This window comes from Dromiciops gliroides, chromosome 2, assembly GCF_019393635.1.
Source record: "Dromiciops gliroides isolate mDroGli1 chromosome 2, mDroGli1.pri, whole genome shotgun sequence".
In the NCBI taxonomy this organism is placed as follows: domain Eukaryota; kingdom Metazoa; phylum Chordata; class Mammalia; order Microbiotheria; family Microbiotheriidae; genus Dromiciops; species Dromiciops gliroides.
In genome coordinates, this window is record NC_057862.1 from 585,213,771 (window position 1) to 585,236,610 (window position 22,840).

The window sequence follows — 22,840 nt, forward strand, 5'->3', positions numbered from 1 at the left end:
CTTCGTATCCGCGACACATAGCATGGTGACAGGCACAAAGTAGGTGCTTAATAAATGTTTACTGACTGGAAAGCGAAATCTCTTTATTCCGTATCCAATGCTCTTTCCACTCATATCATACTCTCCTCTTACTCCTATGGGAGAGAAGTGTATTGTTGTTCTTCAGTCTCAGCTGGCTCTTCAGCTGGGTTTTCTAGGCAGAGTTACTGGATTGGTTTGCCATTTCTGTCTCATTTGACAGATGAGGAAACTGAGGCAAACAGGGTTAAATGACTTGCCCAAGGTCACACACCTAGGCAGTGTCTGAGGCCATATTTAAACTCAAGCTTTCCAGACTTCAGGTCCTCCCCTCTCTCCACTGTTCCACCTAGCTGCCCAAGAATGGCACTAATGTAAGAGAAATACAATTAAGGTTTTCTTGCATAGTTTCTGAGCTTCAAGTCAGTGAGGTCAGGAGTCCATTTTGCAAAAAGCATCCTGTCCTGTTGTCATGTTGCTGACTCACATCATGAGTCAACCCACACTCCCCAAGGAAATTGTTGAAAGCAAGAAGAGCCTCTTACTGAAAGACTTGCAAAGGGAGGGAGGGAGGGAGGGAGAGAGAAGGTAGCTCTCCTTGGCCAAGGGGAACACATTAGTCCTTCCTAGTATATGTGTTGGAGTAGAAGGGGTATCAGAGTTGTCTAAGCATCACATTCTAAATCAGTTTGGGATAACTCTCCACTTAATCCAAAACAAAAACCAATTTTAAACAAAGGAAGAATATTAATAATGGAAGCAGGGTATGTGCCCTAGCTGCACAAGAGGCTGTCTCCTCCTGACAAGAGACCAAACTCATTCACCAACTCTAGCCAGTTCAATTGGTGAAATTAAGAATGGGTCCCCAAGCCTTGAAGTCTAGAGTTCTTTTTTTAGCCTTACACACACACACACACACACACACACACACACACACACACACACACACACACACACACACACACACTTCAGCTTTTGTTCTTTGTAACAACTGACTATAAATTAATAATTACATAGAACTTAACATATTCAGGGAAAAGCTAGAAATAAAACAGTCAGGAAAAGGTGTTGAGTTGAACATTCCACCACTGTTGAAAACCATGTTAAATAAAAAGAATTATTCTGTTTCTATGCATTTGGAAAGAAATAACTGAGAACTCATGAGTGATCTGTGTCACAAGATACCTACACTTTGTTTCACAAGAACTCAAATCAGTTGTTTCCATGGCAGAAGTTAACACTAAGGAAGCTAAGTGTCCTTTCCCCCCATGCCTCCTTCTCTTTTGGTGAGGACCTGTGGGGTCATAAGCATGCTGAATTCCCAGAATGGAAACTTGTTCGACTGATACAGATCAGCAACTTGTCTGAAACTTAAAAAAATCTCAGAATCCCGTGGGACATGGAGAGATGAAATGATTTGCCTGGGATCACCCTGACAATGTGTGTCAGAGGTAGTACCTGAGACCAACTCTTCCTGACTCGAAGGATAGTCATTTATCTGCTCAGCTCTGCTGTCCTTTAGGGGCTTTTTAAGTGGAGACAGACAGACAGACAGACAGACAGAGACGGACAGAGAGAAAGACAGAGAGACAGAGAAAGACACAGAGACAAGAGAAAGACACAGAGACACAGAGAAAGAGACACAGACACAGTGTGTGTGTGTGTGTGTGTGTGTGTGTGTGTGTGTGTGTGTGTGTGTGTGTGTGTTGGGGGAGAGGAGGGGAGGATTAAATATTAGGAGGAACGCACAAGCTAGATGTATACAGTGGTTCTAAATTCCAACAGACTTAATCTTTCACATCATCCTAGGTTTTAGAACATTATTACTTCCTTACAATAGAGGACTTGTACAAGTTGGGGCTTCCTCAAATACCCTAACTTTCCAGCTCCTTAACTGCCTCAAATCCTGCTCCTTCATTCCACCTCAGGCACAGACAGGGATGGTCAATCAATCAATCAACAAATATTTATGATGTATTGAGTAGGTACCAGGCACTGTGCTAGATGAGGGGGATACAAATACAAAGAATGTAACAATCCCAACATCTGATGATGTTACATTCTCATGGAGGAGACAAGTGCATATATAAATATAGTATCAACAATAATAACAGTATTTCAATAGTGCTTTAACATTTGTAAAATGCCTCACAAATGTTATCTCATTTTATGCTAACAACTCTCAGAAGTAGGTGCTATTATTATCCTCATTTTTTTTTTTTGCAGGGCAATGAGGGTTAAGTGACTTGCCCAGGGTCACACAGCTAGTAAGTGTCAAGTGTCTGAGGCTGAATTTGAACTCAGGTACTCCTGAATCCAGGGCCGGTGCTTCACCACTGTGCTATCTAGCTGCCCCCTATTATCCTCATTTTACAGATGAGGAAACAGAGGCATTAAAAGGTTAAGTGATGGGGCAGCTAGGTGGCGCAGTGGATAAAGCACCGCCCCTGGATTCAGGAGGACCTGAGTTCAAATCCGACCTCAGACACTTGACACTTACTAGCTGTGTGACCCTGGGCAAGTGACTTAACCTTCACTGCCCTGCCAAAAAAAAAAAAAGAGGTTAAGTGATGTACGGAGGGTCAATACAGCTAGTAATTGATACTCAATTTGAACTCAGGTGATCCCTGGTCCAACACTGTCCAATGTGTCACCTAGCAGTATAAATATAAAGTTAATAAACACATATAAACATACAAAATACTTAAATGCACGGTACTTTGGAAGGGAGAGCACTAGCAGCTAGGTGGATTAGGAAAATTACATTCCAATGGAATGGCCACACCCCAGGTTTTATTGTTCTCCTTTCTTCATCAATTCTGATATTCTGATCATCTGATATTCCTCTATCTAACTTTAACCTTTTGGCATTCCATGATTCCCCAGGCCTCAGCCCCCCTCCTATAGTCTTCGCTCTCCTCAGTCCCTCTGATTGCTCCATTCCTCAGTGCCTTTTAATTTTCCTCTCTTACAATCCATGCTATCATCTACTCTCAAATCCTTCACCTCCTTCTCCTAGTACTGCTCATCCCTTGTCAAACACCAGCCTTAGAGTATTACCTCTATCCTCCTCATTCCTGACCTCTGGGAAGACCACTCTTCCCTCCCAGATACTCTCTATGGGCTTTGGTGACATTATTCCTTCCTGATTCTCCTACCGATTTGAATGCTATTCCCTGTCTTCTTTGATAGGCCATCATTCAAATCATGCTCCCTAACTCTGGGTGTACCTCAATGCTCGGTCTACATTCTCTCACTTATTAACCTCATCAGCTCCCATGGATTTAATTACCATCTCTTTGCATATATGGATCCACTTTGGATGAAAAATGGAGATAGGTCAGCATTGCCCTTACAAAATATTTTCTTTATTCTTTTTTTTGGGGGGGGGGGAGTGGGGCAATGAGGGTTAAGTGACTTGCCCAGGGTCACACAGCTAGTAAGTGTCAAATGTCTGAGGCTGGATTTGAACTCAGGTCCTCCTGAATCCAGGGCCAGTATTTTATCTATTGCGCCAGCTAGCTGCCCCCCACAAAATATTTTCATCAGTAATGACATTGGAACTACTACATTTGGATTCCACCACCTCAGGCTTTGATAAGAATGTAAAACGGCATTAAAGAAGATGAAGATGGTAAGAGCATCTGGACTATGGCAAATACACACAGAAAAATCCGTGCCAGAGGCAACAAAATTTTAAAAGAATTGAAGAATCGATTTTTAAAATATCTTTTGGGGGGGGCAGGGCAATGAGAGTTAAGTGACTTGCCCAGGGTCACACAGCTAGTAAGTGCCAAGTGTCTGAGGCCACATTTGAACTCAGGTCCTCTTGAATCCAGGGTCAGTGCTTTATCCACTGTGCCACCTAGCTGCCCTTGATTTTTAAAATATCTTAAAGAGGAAAGGATATAGAACAAATTGGGAAAAAAATCACAGATGGTCTAAACAAAAGGGCTTCTGAGAGTTCATCAATCACTAGTGACTCATTTTTCTATTTTCTCCTCTCTTTAGAAATATGTACAAAGGTAATCTACATAATATATTGAAATTATCCTTGAGGGAAATTTGTGAATGCAATAGGTAGGCTTTCACTAACAATTTTCTGCAGAAGACTACATCTCCAACCACACAGTTCTGTGCAGAAAATAGACAATCTGGCAGTGTTTACTGGTTGTTGGTGATTAAAGAGGCATTTGAGTTGGTGGAGCAAAACTTGGCCTTAAGAAAGCTTTCCCCAATAGTATATGCCATGGATGTGTTGATTACATAGGATTCCTTGATGTAAGCAACCACAGAAACAACCGAGTTCAATGATCTTTCAATCATCACTATCAAGCAAACATAAAACCCAGGTGGATGCTTGTCCATGCTATAAGTGTCATTCTGATGGTCTCTCGTGCAGAATCCAGACAGAAGCTGGATTCCTTATCAGCAGGAAATTCCTCTCAGTGCCCTTTTGTGGCTAGCATCACACTCCTTGCTCCAGAACACTACATGACCTTCTTAATGCAATCTATAACCACTCAAGGGATAACCCAAAAAATCCACATAGGAATAATTAAATGGGTGGCAAATGCCTATTGTGTAGGTAACCCACCAATTTATTTATCTTGCACAAGCAGTAGATAAACAATAAAATGACCTCATAATTGAATAGGAGGAAAAGAGTCTAGCTGGATTACATTGGGGAAACTGCACAGCACTCTCAATTAGTGTCTTCTCTGACACAAGACCCATTAAAAAAACCACCACTAATCTATATTGCTGTGCATCATTAAGCACTATAATCTCTGAAAAAGCACAACTGCTGGTGACCTAAAGGATGATGGAGAAACATATCCTGGGTAGAAGAAGTAGGCTACAGCATGCTGACAAGGCAGGCTCGAAGTGACACAAAAGAAGGGTCATACATCAAGAGCAAGGGTAAGCAGACTGGAAAACATTGGTGCCCAAGGAAAGTTAGAAGATCTGGAGGAAGACCTCTGACATCAGATGAATCTCCTGTGGAGAATTCACTGGAGGAAATAAATAAAAATTGTACAGATGAGTTGCAATCTGAACCACTAGAGGGAATATCTACATGGAGATCACACACCTATCAGAGTGCTACAACCCCTTGAGGTAGACAGTACAAGTATTATTACTATCTTTTTTCAAATGAGAAAACTGAGGCTCAGAAAAGTTTAGTGACTTGTCCATGCCCCACAGATAGTGAGTGTCAGAGTTGCTACTACAAACCTAGGTCTTCTGACTCTAACCTCAGTGCTTTTCCTATGACATCACACCACTGTAGGTTAGTTCCAGGACCTCTTGCTTCCTGGAGTAGTGTACTTTCTACCACTCCATGCTCATAGCATCATGGTTAATAGAGCTGTAAGGGACCTCCAGGTCATCTAGTCCAAATTCTGATTTTTACATATGAAGAAACTGAGGCCCAATGAGGGTAAGTGACTTGGTCAAGCTCACACAGTTAAGGTGCTTTCTGCTCATGTTTTCTGTTTTCTCCCCCAACAATGTACAGCAGAAACCATTCAACAATAGCTTTTTGTGAAACTATGTCTGACAATGAGCCAAAATAATTCCAAAGGACCCAGGATGAAAAATACTAACCTCTTCCAGAGAGAGAAGTATGAACTCTGAATGCTGACTGAAGTATGTTTTTTCTTTAAACCTTTTTTCTTGTTTTATTTTTGTCCATGTTTTCTTTTGCAACATGGCTAACATGGAAATACATTTTACATGACTCACACATGTAACTGATATCAAATTGCTTCCCTTCTCAAGGAGGGAGGAAAAGCCAAAGGAAAGGAAATCTTTGCAATTCAAAAGTTTGAAAAATGATTGTTAAAAAAATTTTTCTACATGTAATTGGGAAATATTGAATGAAATAAAAAAACTCAATAAAAAGAAACTATGTCTGAAACTGTATTAAGAAGGATCAGCATAACCCTGTTATGCCAATAAACTATTTTGCAAAGAATTTAAGGATTTATTGCAGAACAGACATGAGGCTTTGTTCAAGTTTTATGTTTGTTTAAGGTGACCTGGAATGAGTTGGTCAAACTTGTTTATCTTGCCAGTGGCAAAAGACTGAAAAAAATCTGCAACACCTGAATTTAAAAAAAGAAAAAGAAAGTCACCTCTCCTTTTCTTAGTTTAATTGGAAAGAAAGTAGGAGAATTGCGGGAACTCCAAATACCTGTTATTTAAGTATCTGGGCAAGTATTCTTCAACTCATTAAGCATTTATGAAGCACCTTGTATGTACAAAGCATTGCATAACAGTCTGCCCACAATGGACTTTCTATTAGAAGGGAGTATGTGGGGGGAAGCTAGGTGGCACAGTGGATAAAGCACCGGCCCTGGATTCAGGAGTACCTGAGTTCAAATCCAGCCTCAGACACTTGACACATACTAGCTGTGTGACTCTGGGCAAGTCACTTAACCCCCAATGCCCCACAAAAAAAAAAAAGATTTGGGGTAGCTAGGTGGAGCAGTGGATAGAGCACCAGCCCTGGAGTCAGGAGGACCTGAGTTCAAATCCAGCCTCAGACACTTAACACTTACTAGCTGTGTGACCCTGGGCAAGTCACTTAACCCCAATTGCCTCACTAAAAAAAAAAAAAAAGAAGGGAGTATGTGTATTTATATGAATATATATAAAATATATGTATGAAGTAAGAAAGTACTAACAAGCAAGGAACATCAGGAAAGGAAAGGTTTTGTGCAGGAGTAATCAGCTGACGAATCCTGAAGGAAGCCCAGCCAGGGGTTCCAAGAAGCAGAGAAGTAAGGAGGGAGTGCTGGCAGGCAGCCTGTGCAAAAAAAAGAAGTGGGAAATGGAGTATTATGCATGTGACACAGCAGTCTGGCTGGATTGTAGAGTATTTGAGGGTAAGAAAAGTGAAATCAGTCTGGAAATAAAGATTGGAGCTAGATTGTAAAGGGCTTGGATGCCCAACGGGAATTGATGTTTTATCCTAGTGGCGATAAGGAATAACGAACAGAAGCTTTTTAGGCAAGGACCGACATTCCCTGCCTAAGGAAAGGCGATGAGCATCTCTTAAGAACTCACTATGCACCAGGCACTGTGTGAAGGACTGGGAATACCTAGAAAGACAAAAAACAGGACCTGTCCCTGTGGAGGAGCTCACCATGTTTTACACACATACACACATGCACATATGTACAGGGGTGTGTGTGTGTGTATACACAAGATAGATTGGGGGTATTCTCAGAGGGAAGTTATGAAGATTAAGGAGGACCAGGAAATGCTTTTTTGCAGAAATGGGACTTTAGTGAGGACCTGAAGTAAACCAGAGAAGGCAAGAGGTACTGATGAGGACAGAGAGAGTTCCAGGCATAGAGGACAGTCAATGGACATGCTCAGAGTTGAGAAATGAAAGCCAGGAGGCCGGTGTTACTGGATCACAGATTATGTGGAGGGAGGAAGGGATGAGACAACTGTAAGGGTTGGAAGGAGTCAGGTTATAAAAAGCTCTAAAAGCCAAACAGAATTTTATATTTGATCCCTAGGGAGCCACAAGAGTAGTGAAGGGGGGAGGAGGGAGGTATGACATGATTAGATCTGCACTTCAGGAGGATCACTTTGATGCAGAGGATAGACTGGAGAGGGGAGAGATTTGAGATGGGGAGACTCACTAGCAGGTTACTGCCTTAGTTTAGGCAAGAGGTGATGAGGGCCTGGACCAGAAAAGAAGAGACTTTATAAGAGCTATTTTGAAGGTAGAATTGATAGGCCTTGGTAACAGATTGAATATGTAAAGTGAGAAAGAGCCATGAGTCAAGAGTGAGAACAGGGAAGTTAGGAAGAGATGAGGGCTTGTAGAGAAAGAGAATGAGTTCAGTTTGGGACATAATGAGTTTAAAACATCTATCAGACATTCAGGTCGAGATGTCCAATAAGCAGTCAGAGAAGTAAGACTAGATGTCAAGAGAGAGGTTACAGCTGAATAAATAGATATAAACATTGTCAACAGAGAGATGATAATTGAATCGATGGGAGCTGATAAGATCATCAAGAGAAACAGGACAGAGAGAGAAGGGAAAGGGTCCTAGAACAGAGCTCTGGGAAAGACCTACATATAAGTGAAGGGCCCTGAATGATGATAGAGGAAGAATTAAGAGGAGGTGGCCAGACAAATAGGAGGAGAAGCATATCATGAGAACTGAGGGATGAGAGAATATCTGAGAAGAAGGGTCATCACCAATGTCAAAAACTAGAAAGATCAATAAGGATGAGGACTGAGAAAAAGCCATTTGATTTAGCTAACTTTGGAGAAAGGTCTATTTCCTACTTGTATAACTTGGGCCTAAATTGTTTGTTTGTTTAGTCTTGCATGAAATGACTTCTAAAGTTCCTTCTAGTTCTAATGATCATGTAGCAGAAATGGTTTTTAATTGATAATGTTTTAAATGTAATGCTTAGTTACACCAACTTGAAACCAAAAGAATAGCAGTTCCAATCAAATAGTAGAGTCAGGAGCCATATCACAAAGGGGAAGAATTGAGGTAGAGATGAGGCAGTGGGGGCGATGCATGGAGATAACTTTTTCCAGAACTTTGGTTGCCAAAAGGGAGGAGAAATGTAAGGATGCTATCTTGAGGGGATAGTGGGGTCAATTTTTTAAGGATAAGAAAAACTGGTTATGTTTATAGGTAGCAGGAAAGGAGCCAATGGATAAAGAGAGAGTGAAGATTATAGATTGAGAGAAAAGCAGGGAAGGGGTCAAAAGGAGAAGATCCCAGAGGAGATGGAAGAGACAAGTATACAGGCTGGTCTTTGCAAGGGGAAAGACAACCTTTTCCTCAAACCCTGGGGGCAAAGGAAGAGAGAACAGAGGATGGTGATGAGATAATTTGACTTATAAAGAAAAAGGATGCTTAAAAGATTACACACAAAGAGGGGTTCAGTTAATATTATGAGAAAAAGTTTTAAATCTTTCAAAGTTTTAGACTTCATTGGCATTCAGCAGCATGCAAATAGGGTAGGAACAGAAATTTGATGAGGCTAACACACTGTTGGGGTTTAGAAAGATGTAAATGGTGAAAGGGCTGAAGGGTGGTTGATTAGAGCACTAGTTATCACAGTACGGGTACAAACAGTGAGAAAAGTTAAACAGAGAGTGGTCAAATGATGAAAAAAACACACCAATACTAAGAAATACTGGGTATCCACGGGGTATATAGCAATGTAAGTTTAATACTTTGCACAATCATTTTAAACTAGCTAAATAAAATGACTTAATATGGATAAGTATAACTTGCAGCTAAGTTAGAAAAATGAACTTCTTAAGTACAAGATGAGGAGATGTGGCTAACAAATCATCTGAGGAAAAAACTGGGGGAATCTGTTGTATTTCAAGTTCATTATTAGTTACCAGTGTTAGAAAGCAGTTAACAATGCTATTGTGGGACAGCTAGGTGGCACAGTGGATAGAGCACGGGCCCTGGATTCAGGAGAACCTGAATTCAAATTTGGCCTCAGACACTTAACACTAGCTGTGTGACCCTAGGCAAGTCACTTAACCCCAATTGCCTCACCAAAAAAACCAAAAAAACAAAAAAACAATGCCATTGTGACCTCAGGCTACATTAAGGCACAGCTTCAAAGAATAAGAAGCTGATAGTACCACCATGTACTGGTTATTGCAGAACACATCTTGAGTAATGTGTTCGATGTTGGGTGCCTCCTTTAGAAAGGACATTGATAAACCATAGAGTGTACAGATAAGAGCAACCAGAATAGTGAAAGGCCTTGAGTTCATGTCATATGAGTATTTTTGTAGAAGTGGGAATGTTTAGGGTGGAGAAAGAAAGGCTTAGGCCATGATAGCTGTCTTTAAGTATTAAAAGAGCTGCCATGTGGAAGAATTACATTTGTTCTCCTTGGCCTCAGAGGACCTTACTGGGTGGCAGTTTCAAAGAGGGAAATTTAGACTTGATGTTAGAAAGAACTTCCTAAGAACCAAGGCTTTTGAAAAGTGAAATTGAATGCTCCAGGACATAGTGAATATCTGTTTTCCCTTCACATCCATCCGAGTAGAGGTATTTAAGGAAAGATTGAATAATGGATGCTAAGGTCCCTCCCAACTCTATGGTTCTGTGGCTCTGTTATAGAAGGCCATCAAAATATTCAAACATTTTTCTTTCTGAGATGCAAAAGCTGAAGTCACAAAATTATAAGAGACCACTGAGAGGTCATCTAGTCCAGTGGTATCAAGCTCAAATAGAAACTGGGTGCCACTAATCCCTACATAAGGATTCCCATGGACAGCATATTGCCTTAAGTTAAAATATATATCATTATCTATGCTTTATTGAATTTTAATTCATTTTGTTAAATATTTCCCAATTACATTTTACTCTAGTTCAACAGCTCTTGGGAGGGGCTGCAGACTGTGTTTGACATCTCTGATGTAGTACATTACTCTACTTTCAGGGAGGACTACAATAAAGCACTCCAAACCAACAAAACCAAATCTGTTTGTAAAGACCTCTATTAAAAAAATACGTAATCTTTTGAAGTTAATTCACTTAACCACTGAATCAGATATTATTTACCCATAGTCTAGCCTAAATTTGTCATGCTTCAATTTAAGATAGTTTCTTCAACAGAGACAGTCTGCTTATTTTAGTCTATATAATAGTTCTCCTAATGTTTCAAAAATTATTACATTACCCCTCAGCTTTCACTTCTCCACACCAAAGAATAGATTTGTATCTATTATGAAACTGGAAATTTTTAGCTTAAGAGAATAAAAGAATCTAGTGGTATATAATAGCTGTCTTCATATGTTATAAGGATTGTCTTATGGAAGACAATGAAGCTCCCTAAGGCAGAACTAGACCTAGTGGATAAGATTTATAGTGAAGTAGATTTCTGCTTAATAAAGAAACACTTTCTCACATTACCACTGTCCAAAAACTCAATGCACTGCCTTAAGAAGTAATGAGTTCTCCATCACTGAAAGAGATCAAGCAGAGGCTGGACGACCGTGACTCCTATATTAGGTGAGAGATTGGACTGGATGACCACTAAGGGCACTTCCAACCCTAAGATTCTATGATCTCATTGCCTAGGCCTGTAAACATGTTCAGAGAAATTTTCCGAGAGGACAACTTTGCATCAGTACAACTTGAAAATAACAAAGCAATGAGGAATTATGATTTGTTAGACCCAAGAGGCAAGCCAATTAAAATAACTACATCACCAGGATCAAAATACATTTTCAATACAGTTTCCACAGTGATGCTAATGCCCTTGCAAAGTTCTCATAAAACTTTATCCTTTCTTTATGGGTCAGAGTTAACATTCTGATGCAGCTTTGGAAAGATTTATCTTGCTTTCTTTTTCTTTTTTTTTTTTCAATAGGAGGGGTGAGGTAAGGGTTGCAAAGAACCCTTATGAATACTGCTAATTCTTTATTTTTTTCCCACTAAGAACCTTTTTGTTTTTATTGTTAGGATTTGGGTTACTTGAGAGGGATGAAACGAGAGGAGTGGGTGGCTCCAATACCCGGCTGGCCGTGTTTCACAGGCTTGTAGGTGACAGAGAATTTGCCCAGGTAGCGTCCAATCATCTCGGGCTTAATTTCAACCTGATTGAAGGTCTTGCCGTTATAGATGCCCACCATCTCTGGCAGGATGATTATGTCTTGAAGATGTATCTTCACTACCTCAGGCTTTTCCATGGGGGGTGCCTCCTTCTTGGCCTTCCTCAGGCACTTCAGGGGGGAATGCTGCTTGCACTGCTGAGTCCAGTTGAGTCTCCATCGCTGTCAAGCACTGTACAACTACATGAACTGTTCATAAGACATCTGATCCAGGTCCACATACGGTACGTGAACTTCCAGAAAGTTCGCTGCTTCTTCTACTTCACTTCGGCCATCTTGTCTGCTGTCAGGAAAAGCTGCTAATTCTTTTTCTTTATTTTTCTTTCTTTCTTTCTTTTTGCAGGGCAATGAGGGTTAAGTGACTTGACCAAGGTCATACGGCTAGTAAGTGTCAAGTGTCTGAGGCTGGCTTTGAACTCAGGTACTCCTGAATCCAGGGCCGGTGCTTTATCCACTGTGCCACCTAGCTGCCCCAATTCTGTTTCTTTTTTTTTGGTGGGGCAATGAGGGTTAAGTGACTTGCCCAGGGCATACAGCTAGTAAGTGTCAAGTGTCTGAGGCTGGATTTGAACTCAGGTCCTCCTGAATCCAAGGCCGGTGCTTTATCCACTACAGCACCTCGCTGTCCCCTGCCCCAATTCTTTTTCAATTCCACTGGATCCACTTTGAGATTCTGGCCAAGCTCGAAGATCCTGAGCAAATGGCTAACCCTTTCTGAGTCCATTTACTCCTTCCACTTGTACCATCCATCTCATAGGATTTTTATGGGAATCAAATGAATGTAGGTAAAGTATTTTGTAGCCATGCAAGCTTGTAAATATGAATTCTTGTTATTATTATTGTACCTTAGGGACTTTGTACACAACTAGACATTGTGGGTAGTTCTTGTTTCACAAAAATGGCCTCTGACTTCATTTCTTGACTTGACAGGGATTCTGGGCCAAGAATAAACTTTGACAATAAAACTTTTCTTCCAAGCTATCCTTCCATAAACTCTTGACTTGAGAGTCTTCTGCCAATCTGTGTCTTCTGTGTGATACAATGATTTTAAAATGATGATTGATGGCTGGAGTAAAGTAACCTGTTATCAAGGCAAAATCAGAAATGGCTACTTGGAAGCCAATGAGCCTTCATACTTTTTGTTTGTTTGTTTTGGTTTGGTTTGGTTTTTTGCCTTCATACATTTTAAGGACTATCTCATGGAAGAAGGAATGGGACTCCATAAGAGCAGTGGGTATGTATTTTAAAACTTCCTTATTCCTGGAACTTATAGCTCCTCTCCCTTACATCATGTGTCGAATAACTTAGCAATCCCATTGATTCAGTTGACCCAGCGTCTCTTGAATCCATCCCACTGTTCTTAATTCTATTGCTGTCATGTTAATGTAGGCCACTATGACTATGCAACTGGACTACTGAAATAGCCTGATAGATGATGATCTGGATTCTATTCTCTCCCTTTCAAATCCATCCTTCATACAGCACCAGATTAGTATCCTTAATGCAGAGATCTAATTGTGTTACTCATGTTTCTGTTCAAAAGCCTTCAATGACTAACGCCCATCAAATAATGACCTTACAATGTCCTCCCCATCTTGATGCTTCTCTGCTTTTCCAGGCTTATCTCCTGATACTCCTGTCCATAGAGACCACACTCCCACTAACCCAGACCATCTGCTGTCACTTGTCCATTGATTGCGCTGTACCACTTTGCTCATGTCAGTCTCTATGCCCTCCCCATTATTTTTGCTTTTTTTGAATCCTCCCTATCATTCAAGACCCAGATCAAATACCACCTTTTCCAGGATGCCTTCCTTATTTTATGTTTTTGAGCATACACGTGTTTTAAGGTTCTTTCCTCACATTAAAGTAAGTGGGAGACTAAAACAAGTAGATTTTAAAATAAAGAACAAAAACCAAAACCTCAAACCCTTTGGTTTTAAATTAGGATGTTAATGTTCTAAGGCTACAGTCTTGAACTACCTATTGATATTCCATATCTTTGATAATAAATCTACCATTTTATTCTTCATGTCCTTCTTGTCATGCTTCCTTCATCTTCTCCCATCAAGGCATCAATAGTACACCACCCCAATGGCTCGCTCTTCCCATTGGAGAAGTCCTCCCAGAATCTCCATTTTGAGGAAGTGCTAAGACCAACCATCCTTCACAGCCATCCATGGCTCCCTCCACTCCTGAATCTCCAAATCTTGCCAGTGTGCATGTGATTACCTTCTTCCTGTCCCCTCCATTGAGTGTCCTTTTATCTGTTGTCTTTCCTCCCTTGACAGGAAAGACTGTCTTACTTTTTGCTTGTATTTGTAATTCCTAGCACTCAGAACATTGTTTGGCACATAGGTAAGTGTTTAATAAATGCTTGTTGTTGACTTGTTACATGCAAGTACTGGTGATGGTTGCTGAAGATTTTGCTATAAATAAATTTTAATAATAAGATGGCCTAAAGATGCAGAATAAGATTTGGATAATATGGACAATAAATGTTAAAAGGATATGTGAACTGGACTTTGAAAGAAGGATATGCTAAAATGAAGAAGAAGGAATTCCAGGTTGAAAAATTATATAAGCTTTAATGACTTGGAGAATCTACAAATGCTACTATAGCTATAATGTAGTCCAATTTAGCTTGAAAAAAGGAATAATTTAGTGATAAGATTTGAGGAAACATATGTTATACATAGCCTTGAATGACAGGCTAAGAAATTTGAATTTTGTTGCAAAAAAAAAAAAGAGCTGCATTAAAGGCTTTTGAACAGAAATGTTCAATGTTTTATTTTAGGAAGATTATAGTGGGAAAAAAGACTATTGGAAACAGAAAGCCAAATCTTATAACAATGGTTTCCATGCATAGGTTCCATAAGTTACAGTGTAACTTTAAGGGAAGTGGTCTCAAGCAGTAGATGTTTTGGGCTCAGCTCCAGTTAGCCAGCCAGAAAGCTGTGCTTGTGTTTCCGATTGGGCTAGAAGCTGGAACCGTGACCCCATTCTCCTCCTGGGATCAGAACTATATTTTTACTGTCTTCTGAACTTGTTCCTCACTGCCTAGGGCCTGCAGCCACTCCTTAATCTGGAACACAACCCTTGCATGGTCTGCCCTGGATTGGTAACCAACAACCAATAGTGGTGAAAATGCTGCCAGCTGGTACCTCTTCCCATCAAAGTGCCCCCAGTATGGGTCTGAGACCTCCTTTTGTCTGGTATACAGAGCTCTACTGGACTCTTGTCACCAGAGTCTACAGACATTATGCTGTCTATAGTCAGTGTCTACAGTCTTTGTTTATGCCAACTTGGACTAGAAAAGTGATTCACTATGGCTTTTTTCTCAGTTTCCCCATCAGAATTCAATCTGGTGTGTTTGCTACATCTGTTTGGAGGAGTTTTGGAGGGGTGGAGGGAGCTTACTGTGCTGCTTCCTCCCACTCCACCATCTTGGCTCTGCTTCTCTCACTATAAGTCCTCAGGAGGACCTGAATTCAAATCCAGCTTCAGACACTTGAGACACACGAGCTGTGTGACCCTGGGCAAGTCATTTAACCCTCATTGCCCCACAAAAAAAGAGGTTGGATGACCACTTATCAGTGATGTAGAAGGAATGCCTACTCAGGTATAGTTTAGATTAAATAGCCTCTGAGATAACTTCTAATGCAGAAGTTCTTTGATTCTGATTCCCTGAGTTAGAAACAATCTTTCCTTCCTCAGCCTAGTCACAGCACTTTGTACCCATCCTTTTCTCTTCCTATTCTATTCTCCACTCTAGACATTACATATCTACTCATTATATACTTACTCTGTGATCCAGGGACACTGGCCTTCTGGCTTTGGCCGACTCCTGGAATGTTCTCCCACCTCCCCTCCACCACCTGGCTTTGCTGGCTTCCTTTCAGATACAGCTAAATCTCACCTTTCCTGATCTCCCTTAATGGTAGTGCCCTCCCTCTGTTCATTATCTCCAATTTGTCCTGCATGTAGCTTGTTTGTATTGTAATGTATAAAATCTAACTGGGGGTCCTAACCTGTACCCCCAGTTTCGGGAGGGAAACTGGCTAAGATTACTGATAAATTCAGCAAGAGTTTAGGCTTTTAAGGATTTATTAAAGTATATTAGAAGTTAGTGAAGAGAGAGAAGTTGAGAAAGCCACCTTTATTTAGCTATCCACGCTTCTATAGAGAACACGTGGAATACATCTTTCTACTCTGTTCTGTCTCTGCCACCACCACACCAAAATCCCGGACGAAAAGAGGGACCCTCCTTTCCTAGGAGCCCACGTGAAGTTCTGACCCCCACACATCGGTTCCTGAATGTAAAGAGAAAGATGCATCCAGCCAGCCTCTGCTTCCTACTTCCTGTCTCCCTCCCCAAAATGGGAGGTCTTTCAAGCTGATTGGTTGAGAGTGGTCTCCTGTTGACGGTGTAGTCTGCAGCCTCTGGGAACAACACACCACTCAGGGCCAGCCGGCACAGTCTCCTTTTATTGTTGCAGTCCACAGCCTCTGAGAACAACACCCTACTCAGGGTTGGCCACATGTCGTCTCAATTTAATCATTCTTAAATAGATTCTCAGTCAGTTACTCAGTCTCACCCAATTCAATCAATTCCAAATCAATCTTCAGGTCGGCCCCCTGGGCATCTATCAAATCCCATTATTTTATCACAGTATATAGTTGTTTATATGTTGTTTTTCCCCATTAGATTATGGACTCCTTGAGAGAAACATCTGTATTTTGCCTGTCTTTGTATCAACATTGCTTAGCATAGTGTCTCACACATAGTAGGTGCTTAATGTTTAATGATTTACTATCTACGTATTATATAATATTATGTGTTTATGCTTGTGTCTGATCCCAAATGTGAGACTATAAACTCCAAGGCAGCAGTGACCATATTTTTTATTAGTTAGTCAATCAACAGCCTTTGAACTCAGGTCCTCCTGACTCCAGTGTTAGTGTTCTATCCACTGTGCCACCTAACTGCCCCCCATATATTTTTTTTGGTGAGGCACCTTTCTCCCAGAGAGCCTGTTAAGCATTGACCAGCTCATCCCTGCCTTCAGTAACCCAGGCTCACCATCATGCCATGATTGAAGTAGGACTTTTTTGTGTGTGTGAGGCAATTGGGGTTAAGTGACTTGCCCTAGGTCATATAGCTAGTAAGTGTCAAGTGTCCGAGGTCATATTTGAACTCAGGTCCTCCTGACTCCAGGGCCCATGCCCTATCTACTGCGCCTATATATTTACTTTTGTAAATCAATCAATCAATAAACATTTACTAAGCTTATTTTTATTAAGCACACCTACTATGTGTCAGGTGCTGTGGTCACAAAGACAAAACCAAAACAAGTCCTGCCCTCATGGAACTTATTAAATTCATTGAAACAATTAATCAAAAAACATTCAGTGCCTACTACGTGCCAGACACTGTGTTAGCTTCTGGAGATACAACGACAAACTAAAACAGGTCTTGCCTTCAAGGAACTTATCTCCTATCAGGGTAATCAGTTGATGTCCTTTTAAAGTGTTATTGATGGAGCAGCTAGGTGATGCAGTGGATAGAGCACCGGCCCTGGAGTCAGGAGTACCTGAGTTCAAATCCGGCCTCAGACACTTAACACTTACTAGCTGTGTGACCATGGGCAAGTCACTTAACCCCAATTGCATCACTAAAAAAAAAAAAGTCTTATTGATGCCTTTAAAAAAACCAGCCACAGTTATTTTCTGAAGTACACCTCTTCCTCCCCCAACCATCCCTTACAACAAAGAAAAGCTTGGCTAGCCTGTATATGTATACGGTAATACAAAATACATGCAAAGTAAATACAAGGTAATTCTAAGGAGAGAAGGTGGGAGATGGAATAGGGGGAAAGGCGAGAATCATAAAAGGAATTATATAAAAAGTAACATTTGAGCTGAATTCTGAAGGAAGCTAGAGCTTCTAAGAGGAGAAAGTGAGGAGGGAAGGAAAGCATTCTGCCGATAGGGAAGCACCTGGATGGAGAGATAGAGACCAGAGAGAATGTCCTGTGTGAGAAACAGCAAGCCAACCAGTTTAGCTGGAATGTAAAATACCCAACAGGAAATAATATTCAGCAAGAGTGGAAAGGAAGGCTGTAACTCGATTGTAAAGGGCTGTAAATGGCAAATGGAGAAGTTTTTTGTTTTGTTTTGTTTTTTTACATATAAGGTATTTTATTTTTTCCGTTACATGTAAAGATAGTTCTCAACTTTTGTTTAAACAAGCTGTACAATTTCAGATTTTTCTCCCTCCCTTCCCTCCCTCCCCCCTCCCCTAGACAGCAGGTAATCTGATATAGGTTATATTTATATATCTATATACATATACATATATATATATATATACACATAATAGCATTAATCCTGTTATAAGAGAAAAAATCAGAGCAGTGATGCAAAACCTCAAAATAGAAAAAAAAAACAACAGCACCCAAAACAAAAGAAATAGTATGGTTGAATCAGCATCTATACTCCACAGTTCTTTTTTTTTTTTTTCTTGGATTTGGAGATCCTCTTCTATCATGAGTTCCCTGGAACTCTTCTGTACCATTGCATTGGTGAGAAGAATATAGTCCATCACAGTAGGTCAACACTCAATGTTGATGATACTGTATACAATGTTCTTCTGGTTCTGCTCATCTCACTCATCATCAGTCACGTAAGACCCTCCAGGTTTCTCTGAACTCCTCCTGCTCATCATTTCTTACAGCACAATAGTATTCCATTGTATTCATATACCACAACTTGTCCAGCCATTCTCCAATTGATGGGCACCCCCTCAACTTCCAATTCCTTGCTACCACGTAAAGAGCAGCTATAAATATTTTTGTACATGTGGGTCCCTTTCCCCTTTCCATGATTTCTTGGGGAAAAAGACCTAAAAGTGGAATTGCTGGGTCAAAGGGTATGCACAGCTTTATTGCCCTTTGGGCATAATTCCAAATTGCTCTCCAGAATGGTTGGATCAGTTCACAGCTCCACCAACAATGGATTAGTGTTCCAATTTTCCCACAGCTTCTCCAACATTTATTATTTTCCTTTTTTGTCATTTTAGCCAATCTGATAGGTGTCAGGTGGTACCTCAGAGTTGTTTTCATTTGCATCTCTCTAATCATTAGAGATTTAGAGCATTTTTTCATATGGGAATAGATAGCATTGGTTTCTTCATCAGAAAACTGCCTGTTCATATCCTTTGACCATTTCTCAATTGGGGAATGACTTGGATTCTTATAAATTTGATTTAGTTCCCCATATATTTTAGAGATGAGGCCTTTATCAGAAGTACTGGCCTCAAAAATTATTTCCCAGCTTTCTGCCTCCCTTCTAATTTTGGATGCATTGCTTCTGTTTGCACAAAAATTTTTTAATTTAATATAATCAAAATCATCCATTTTGCATTTTATAATATACTCTATCTCTTGTTTGGTCAAAAACTGTTTTCCTTTCCAAAGATCTGAAAGGTAGACTATTCCTTTCTTTCCTAATTTACCTATGGTATCACCTCTTATGTCTAAATCATGTATCCAGCAAATGGAGAAGTTTTATTTCATCTTAGAGCAAGAGAGCCACCAGACCAGTCAGTGGTTCTCAAAGCGAGGACAACGGCTAGAGTCATGTGCCCTGAATTATACAGAACTTAGATTCACAATCACAAGCTCCTGCTCGAGTATCCTGTCTCTTGAAGTGTGAGACTAATTCCTCATGGCAATGAATAATAATGTTCCAAGAACAGAAGATGTGTGAGAATACATTCGAGTTTTTTGAGCAGGTGGTAATTTAGCGAAGATGACAAGAAAAGGAGTCAGACAGGTAGAAAGGAGAGCCAAGAGAGAATAGTGTCATAAAACCCTTCTTAGTTCCCTTTGTCAAATACTACCCCCTATCATTGAGCCCTGGGTCTCATCATTCTCTTAACATTTCCTGAATGCTCATTAATATAGAGGTCAGTCAGAGCAAATACCAATTTTCTGATTTTCCTTTCTGTCTACAACATGCTGAGGCACATAAAACAAGATAAGATTGGGCAACAACATTCACAAGAACCATTTTCTAGAAAAACTATATGAGGCAGACCTGATATTTATTTTTAAGGTTTTACATGCTTTGCTATTTATAAAGGTATACACCCTTACCACCATCCTAGGGCTATGAGCAGTGTGGCGGGGAAAAAGTAGAGAGTTACAAAAAGGGGAGAAGAAACCTGTACTTTTTTTTTTTTTTGGTGAGGCAATTGGGGTTAAGTGACTTGCTCAGGGTCGCACAGCTAGTGTTAAGTATCTGAGGCCCCATTTGAACTTAGGTCCTCCTGACTCCAGGGCTGGTGCTCTATCCACTGAGCCACCTAGCTGCCCAAGACCTGTAAATTCTAATGCCTCTCTCATTTGTCCTATATACTTCCAACAGTCAACCTTTAGTTGAAGGTGTGTAGAAAATGGTTATAATTTCCTGTCTCAAATCCTAGCTCAGGGATGCAGATGAAAGCATAGAGGGCAACCATGACCAATTTCCAACCTTCTTTCCTAACCTTTTCTCCCATCTCTTCACTGTGCATTATATATCTCTCCAACTAGATTACAACCTAGATGACTGGGGTCTGTACTTCTTTATTATAAACTATGAATTGCTACAGAAATTATATTGAGCTATTATATATTGAGTTAAATTATATGGGTTATTATAATTTGAAAGTCCTTCAAGACCCAGAAAACTATCCTATGCTTAGCAGGTGCTGAATAAATATCTGTGAATTGATTATGCGCAGTATGTAATTAAGCCAAGACCAAATCATCATTAGCTAGCATTGTTCTACAGTGTTATTGGTGACGTGTTTTTTTACACAACAGTTATTTCCTGCTTCTCCCTATCCTTTTCCCAATCCTCCCTTCTAACAAAGAAGCATGTATTGAATGTCCTCTGGGTGTGGGTCATGTGCCAGACATGGGAGTATTTTATAGAAGATGAAAAGGTCATGGCTTCCTCAAAGAGGACAGAGAAGGCACAACAGAAACCTGACTTCTTTGATCTGGGCCTCATATTCTGAGATGCATGAAAAAGATCACTGGACTTGTAGTCAGGAGATCCTGGAATAAATCTTGGCAATGTCGCTTGCTGGCTTTGTGACCCTGGGCAAATCTCTGCATTTCTCTGGGCTGTGGTTCCCCCCTATAATGTGGGGGTGATACTTGTATGCCATACCTTACCAGGGTTATTGTGAGAAAAATGTTTAGAAATGAGAAAGTCTACATAAGTTTGAGTACCTATCATTCTTTGGTCAGGGAGTTGGGACAAAGGGTCTTACAGGGAGTAGAACCCAAACAGGGATATTTTTATTCTGCAGTCCCACCACAGGACAGACAATGCCCCTTGCCAGGAAGCACAGTTAAAAGAACACTGGGGGGCAGCTAGGTGGCACAGTGGATAAAGCACTGGCCCTGGATTTAAGAGGACCTGAGTTCAAATCTGACCTCAGACACTTGACACTTACTAGCTGTGTGACCCTGAGCAAGTCACTTAACCCCAATTGCCTCACCCTAAAAAGGAAAAAAAAAAAAAGAGCACTGGGATGTGCTCTGGGAATTTTCTGCTTTATATCTTCTGGCTCTTTTCCCCCGCTGCTTGCATGAAACTTTATTATTTAATTTTTTGGGGAAGTCATGCAATTGATTTTATATATCTCTATCTACATATACACACACATACATACATACATATTTTATAATCTTGCTTCAGACACTACTAGATGTGTGAACCTGGACAATGTATTTAACTACTCTGGGACTCAGTTTCCTCATCTTTAAAATAAGGAATAAACTCAATGGCTTCTAAGGTCTAAATCTATGATCCTATGAATCCCCATTAAGTACCACAAAGATAACAATTATACAGTCACCGGCTCATTGGGCAAGGTATTCAGCATCAGTTTCCTCATCTGTAAAATGGGTTAATAATAGCATGGACTTTAAAGAGTTGTTGAGAGGAGCAGATGCAACAACATATGTAAAGTTTCTTATAAATTTTAAAGTAGGGGGGCAGTTAGATGGCGCAGTGGATAGAGCACCAGCCCTGGATTCAGGAGTACCTGAGTTCAAATCCGGCCTCAGACATTTGACACTTACTAGCTGTGTGACCATGGGCAAGTCACTTAACCCCCATTGCCTCACCAGAAAAAAAAAAAAAGAAAAAAATTTTAAAGTAGTATATACATGCTAAATATTCTTATTCTTAGGAAAATAGAGGCTTTTCAGCATTAGTTCCTCTTTTCCCCTTTTTGACAATTTGAAGATATTTACAGAATTAGATATGAAACAGTTCAAATTTTCTTCACTGGCTGTTCAAAGCAACTAAATCAAAACCCCTATACTAAGATGCATGAAGCATTCATTTTATTTCTATTTCATTACCTGTCAAATAGATTTAGGTTCAATTAACAAAAAAATATTAATTCACTTTGCGACTAAGGCAAGCAAGGAAACTGTTCCTAAGGTCCTCAAAATTATTTTTTTTAAAAGAAGTTACACCTCAATTATAGGTGACCTCTCTGGGCTAAAAGGCCTCTTAGCTTCCTCATCTGTAAAATGAGAAAGGACTAGAGTAGATGACCTCTACAATCCCTTCTAGTTCTAGTATTCTGTAAGGATCACATGAGATAATATAAGTAGTAAAGCACTTGGCAAACCTTAAAGTGCTATATGAAACATAGCCTTTACTTATTATCATTATTGTTAGTCTATTATTCTTGGTGGATACCACAGACAAGTCAGAGCTTCTGAATGAAGTCATCAAAGCACTCTACCTGCCATTCTTTTCACTGATAGTATCTGTTTTCTGCCCTTTGACAATATTAGACAATCCAAGAAGAAGTGGCAGATCTTATTTCATGTCTTCTTATGCTAGACTAGGTACCACTCGATCGTGCTGCCTCCCTGTCAACACAAACCCGAAAATCTTTATCCTTAGACGCTCCAAAGCTGTGAAACACAACTGGCAGTGGCTGGTAGAACTCAATAAAGAATGGTAAAAATAAGAATTAATTCATTCAGAGGCTCCACAACCCCAGGGATACACTGGCAAAAACTACTGAAAAAAATTTACATGGTTTTGATATCCTGTTTTCTCTCCTAGAATTTGTAATATTTTTTATCGTAGTACTCTGTTGTCCTA

At 40.2% G+C, this 22,840-nt stretch overlaps 1 protein-coding gene and 1 pseudogene across 1 annotated transcript in view; both read right to left on the reverse strand.

Moving 5' to 3' along the window:
- The window catches only part of COMMD1 (copper metabolism domain containing 1), a 246,290-nt gene that overhangs the window by 5,455 nt on the left and 217,995 nt on the right, over positions 1–22,840 (reverse strand). The window lies entirely within an intron of this gene.
- LOC122738624 lies at positions 11,513–11,928 on the reverse strand (annotated as a pseudogene).